Genomic DNA, 5,873 nt, shown 5'->3' with positions numbered 1-5,873 from the left:
GCCAAGAGGAGCAAGAGTTGACCCGGAGGGTGAGAGGCAGACTGGAACAGAGGGCCGCTGGGGCTGGCTGTTCCTCGTGTGTGTGTGTGTGTGTGTGTGTGTGTGTGTGTGTGTGTGTGTGTGTTGTTCTGGCTGGGCAAGTGTGCATTTCCCTGTCTGTCTGAGCACCCTCTCCTTCCCCTGTGAGCCATCTAGACCCCCCACATTCTTCTCCCTCAGCTGGTGTGTCTCCCCAACACCCACCCCCTGAGGCCTGGGCACTGCCTCCTCTGGGCCGCTCCCCAGTGTCATCATCTGAGTCTGCATGTCTTCATTTGCCAGGTGCGTCCTTCCACCTAGTCCTGCCCAGTTCCCCGGGGCACTGGCACGGGCACGACAGCAGGCGGGCTAACTCGTTTCCACTGGAGGTGCTACTGCCAAGCTGGTCACTCCCCTGCTACAGTTCTCTGTGACTCTTAGAGAGTGGCAGTGAGGGGGGTGGGGAGCTGCCACAACCGGTGCCGAGCCTTGCTGTGGGCTTTGCAGCGATTAAAGTAGACAACACCCCCTGGAAAACAATGGCCATTTTGCAGACAAGGACACAAGCTCAGAGAGGGACAGCGAGCTGCCCAAGGCCACACAGCATCTTGGATGACAGTTGGTCTCACTTCCCTTTCTCCACCAGCCTTCCCTCCCCTGGGTAGGGATCGGGGGACTGGGGTTGGGGAAGGAAGGGCCCCCTCCTGTCCACTCAGACCCTTCATTCACCCTGCTCACATGCTTTCCTTGGCCTCCTGGGCTCTGCCCCCAGCTGACCTGGCCCTGCAGGTAAGAAGCAGATGCTGAGAAGGCGTGCGCCCTGTGGTCACTGCCCACCTTTCTTTCCTCCTTGTTGGTAGCTCAGGGCTCCCAAGGCTGGTTGGTTTTTGCCTTCTTTCCGGTGAATCCGAGAGGCTGGTCACTGCCCCAGGGCTCACCTCCGTGCCTCCCAAACCCAGTGGCTGTCATGGCGCTGTCAGGTGGCGCTGCGGCACCCGGCCAGGTTTCAGTGGCTGGTTTTCCTGAAGTAGTTCGCCAAGCCTTTCTTCAGAGGCGCCGCTGGGAGAACTTCGAACTTCTCTGGCAGCAGTCCAGTGCATTAACCAGTGTCTGCCTCCCTCCCACCTCAGACCTGCACAGAAGGAAAACCTGGAGTCACGTGCCATTTGTCCAGACTGGGGCTTCCGTGGCCTGCTAGATCCAGCAGCCTTTGGGTTAGTTGTGGTCATTAGTGGCCATTACGTTGATTTTTCTTGACTCCCAGTGACCCGCCCATGACAGAGAACTACTCCACAGGGTTTTGGCCACTGAGAAACCTTAACCAACCAACGGCCATCCACTCATACAGATTTCATAGGACAGAGAAGAACTGCCATCTAGGCTTTCTGAGGCTGCGCACGTTTACTGGCGAGGAGCCCTGGTGGCCTAGTGGTCATGCATTGGGCTGCTAACCGCAAGGTCAGCAGTTTGAAACCACCCGCCCCTCCGAGGGAGAAAGATGAGACTTGCTGCTTGTAAAGATTTACCACTTCAGAAACGCACGGGGGCAGTTCTACCCTGTCCGATAGGGTCACTTTGGCCCAGAATTGGCTTGACGGCAGGGAATTTGAGAAAACTTTACGGGAGGAGAGAGCCTCATCTTTCTCTGAGGGGCCTCGGACTCACAGTGACCCAAGACTGGTTTGTTCTGTAATCTTTTATGGGAGCAGATACCCTCGTCTTTCTCCCTCGGAGAAGTTGGTGGGTTTGAACCCCTAACCTTGGGATAGTAGTCCAATAAACTAAACAAACACAACATTCACTGTCATTGAGTCAATTCCAAGTTGTGATGACCCTATAGGGCAGGATAGACCTGCCCCTGTGGGTTTCTGAGCCTGTGACTCTTTACTGGACTAGAGAGCCCACTCTTTCTCCCTCAGAGCAAGCAGCTCGTGGTTTCGAACTGTTGACCTCACAGTAGCCCAATGCAGGGCTGCAATGCTCTCGCTGTATTACCAGCCCATAGCAGCTCAATGCTTACCCTATACGACCACTAAAACAAAGAAACAATGAAACCAACTCATAACAACCCTATAGAGCAGAGGAGGACTGCCCGGTGGGTTTCTGAGACTGTGATCATGACGCAAGTAGAAAGCCTCATCGTTCTCCTTGGGAGCGACTGGTGAGTTTGAACTGCTGATCTTTCAGTTAGCAGTCAAGCACTTAACCACCAAGCCACTAGGGCTGCCAAGAAACCAGTACTTAAAAGTGCTCAATTCAATGGCTTTTAGTATCCTTCACAGAGCAGGGCAACCTCCTTTTACCTGCTACATACTATTCCACGATTAAGCCGTATCTGTTTGATCAGACACAGACAAAGGAGACCTCGTGGTGCTGTGTGTCAGGCCTGTGCTGCTAGCAGCTAAGTGGGCAGTTCGAACCCACCAGCCTTTCTGCAAGGGAAAGATGAGGCTTGCCTGTCTGGGGTCGCTGGGAGTCGGCACTGACTCGGTGGCAGTGGGTTACGGAGGCGTGGGTGGCACACGGGTAGGACAGTCGCGTGGAATCTGAAGAGCCGAGTAATGAGTAACCCGCTGCTCCTGCCAACGTCGTGTTAGCAGAATGGATGTGCCATGAATTCTTGGAAGTGAGATTCCCAGTCCAAGGGTGGAAGGGAGCCTGTGCCACCTGCGGGGCTGTTGCCAATGAGTTCCTGGGAGAGGTGGCCACACCTCAGGTACTGCTAACATTCTGCTACCACCCTGACTCACACCTTTTCTGATATAAGTCGCGCCGTTTCTCTTTGTGATGTTTGAATAGCTGTCTCTTCATGTGTAGGTTCTGCATGAGCACAATGAAATGGTCTAGAATTCCCATGTTTCTCAACGTGATCAATAGTTTGTTGAGGATCCACATAGACAGATACCTTTCCAAAGTCAATAGAACACAAATAAACATCTCTCTGATACTCTCTGCTTTGAACCAAGATCCATCTGGTGTCAGCAATAATGTTCCTCATGCCGTACCCGCTCCTGAGGCAGGCATGGATGTTGGGCAGCTCCTGGTCAATGTGGTGCTGCAACTGTTTTATAATCGTAGTCAACAAAATTTTACTTGCATGGGATAGTAATGACATCATCGGATCATTTCTGCGCCTCACTGAATGCAGAAATCGTATCTTTCTCAGAATGGCACAGGTGTGGCTCTCTTCCCCTTGGTTGGCCAAGTAGCTGTCTTCCAGATGTCCTGGCATCGACGAGTGGGTGCACCGCATGCTTCACCAGCTTGTTGAAGCATTTTCATTGGTAGCCCATCAATTCCGGGAGCTGTATTTCCCCCTAATGCTTTCAATGTGGCTTGAGCTTCTTCCTTCAGCTTCTTGCACGTACGCGACCGCTTGAAATGAGTGTCTGTCAACTAGCTCTTTTTGGTCCAGTGACTCTGTGTCCATCTTCTGTTGATGCTTCCTGCCTCATTTGATATTTGGCCCATAGACTCTCTCAATATTTCAACTCGAGGCTTGACTTTTTTCTTTGGTTCTCTCGGTTTGAGATATGCTGAGTGCGTTCTTCCTTTTTGGCTGCTGGGTTTTCTTGCCACCCTCTACTCTGTCTTCTTGAGCTGCCCTTTGACACTTTCTCTTTACTTCTTTTACTTCATCATTTCTTTTATTGGCTTTCGTTACTCTGTTTTCAAGAGCCAACTTCAGATTATCCACTTGGAGCTCGCCTTTCTTTCTCGTTTTTTTAAATGACCTTTTGCTTTCTTCATATATGATGTGCTGGATGTCATTCCACAATGTGTTAGGTCTTTTGCTATGAGGGCTCAAGGCTGTTCTGGATATGCTCTATAAATTCAGTTGGGATATACCCAGTCATAGTTCGATTCTCATGGACTTGATTCAATAGTCTTCAGCTTCAACCTGGACTTTGGACTTGCATGTGAGCAACTGATGGTCTGTTCCCCAGTTGGCTCCTGACCTTGGTTTGGCTGATGAGAGCGAACTTCTCCATCATCTCATCCCACAGAAGCAGTCAGTTTGATTCTTCTGTCTACCGTCTGGCAAGGTCCATCTGTACAGTAACTGCTAATTGAAAAAAGGCATTTGCAATGAGGAAATCTTTGGTCTTGAAAACTTCTATCCTTCAGTCTCCCTTATTTCTTACCAAAGCCATATTTTCCAGCGACTGTTCCTTCTTATTTGTCTCCAATGTTTAAATTTCAGCAGCCAATAATTATCCACACATCCTGATGATGTGTGTGATCCATTTCAGACTGAACATGTTGGTGGAATCTTTCAGTTCCTTTATTGCTTGCTTTGGGGATTTGTGTGTAAATTTGAATAATAGTTGTTGTGGTATTATATAATCTGTTGTCAATTTGAGAGTATTACAAGTGAAGGAATGGAGTCTAGCCTGTCAATCATTGCATCGCCAATGGGGCTCCTGCCTGGGCATGGCCTTCCCCTGAGGATTCTGGGAATTCCTGTATTTCCTCCTTGGAGATGGGAGACACTCTTTCCGCTGATTCCCTGAGAGATGCACTACTGACAAGACACATGGAACTACGCTGATAGACCCCCGTGCTCTGGGAACTGGAGAAGCCACGTGGAGACCCCTGCCAGCACTGAGATGCTTATAACGCCACTGGATCCACAAGACTTCCCACCCACTGGCCTGTGATCTTCCTGCATTCTGCGTCATTGCATGTGTTTCGTGAGTCTGAAGAGGACTTTATAGATTGTTATTGGACACATGGGCTAATATCAGACTTATGGACTTGATCTGAATTGGGCTGGGATGTTTTCTTTTTTGGGGGGGATGTTTTCTTAATGTTCATTTGCTCATGTATATAAGGATCTTTCTTATACACATAGGTCTCCCTGGAGTTGTTTCTCTAGTCCACCCAGACTAACACAGTTGTAAATTTGAATAATAGTTGTATTAACTGGTCTTCCTGGTATTCAAATACTGTTATCTTGCCACAGACAGCATAGTACTTCAATACAGATCTTAAAGTGTCCTGGATGATGATGATTGTGACGGCATTCCTCTGGAAATCTGTCATTCCTGGTACCGTAAGCCACATGATTATCCAATTTAGCGGTTCTCAACCTTCCTCATGCCGCGACCCTTTCATACAGTTCCTCATGTTGTGGTGACCCCCCCCCCACCATAGAGTTATTTTTGTTGCTCCTTCATCACTGTCATTTTGCTACTGTGATGAATCGGGCGACCCCTGTGGGGTCTCGACTCACAGGTTGAGAACCGCTGATCTAATTCAAAATGACCAATCCTAGACATTTCACTCACTAACTCGTAGGAGATTGATCTTTACGCGGCGCGTCTCATTTTTGATGATTTCCAATTCCCCTGTATTCACACTTCCTACAATGTAGCAGCACTTCCTTCTGAATCATGACCCACCGGCAAATGAAGGTCCCCGGAACCTGGCTCCGCCCACCTCATTATGGTTGACTCAACTTGCAGGAGGTAGCTCTTCCCCCAGCGTATTTTGAGAATCTTCCAACCTTGGGGCTTATCCTTAGACATTCTACCTGATGGTACTATACCCAAGATGTTCAGTGGCTTATCCCTCTAAGTGGACAGCCCTCGCCTTCTTCATCGGCTGACCTTAGTCTGGAAGCGCCACTGAAACTCGTTCACGGGTGGCCCCTGGTATTTGAAAGACCAGCGGCACAGCCTTCAGCTGCACCACAGTGCTGACAGACAAATGAGGGAGGTCTACTTTTCTTTTAAAAGGTCTTTGCTACTCTTTAGTTGTTATTTTAAAACTAGTGTTTTTATGACTTGGTTTTTTTCATATTTGAAACTTGGACCCACTGGGAATCCCTGTTGAAGCATATAGTATAAGGT

Source organism: Tenrec ecaudatus, chromosome 1 (assembly GCF_050624435.1).
Source record: "Tenrec ecaudatus isolate mTenEca1 chromosome 1, mTenEca1.hap1, whole genome shotgun sequence".
In the NCBI taxonomy this organism is placed as follows: domain Eukaryota; kingdom Metazoa; phylum Chordata; class Mammalia; order Afrosoricida; family Tenrecidae; genus Tenrec; species Tenrec ecaudatus.
Note: the sequence above shows the minus strand (reverse complement) of the source record.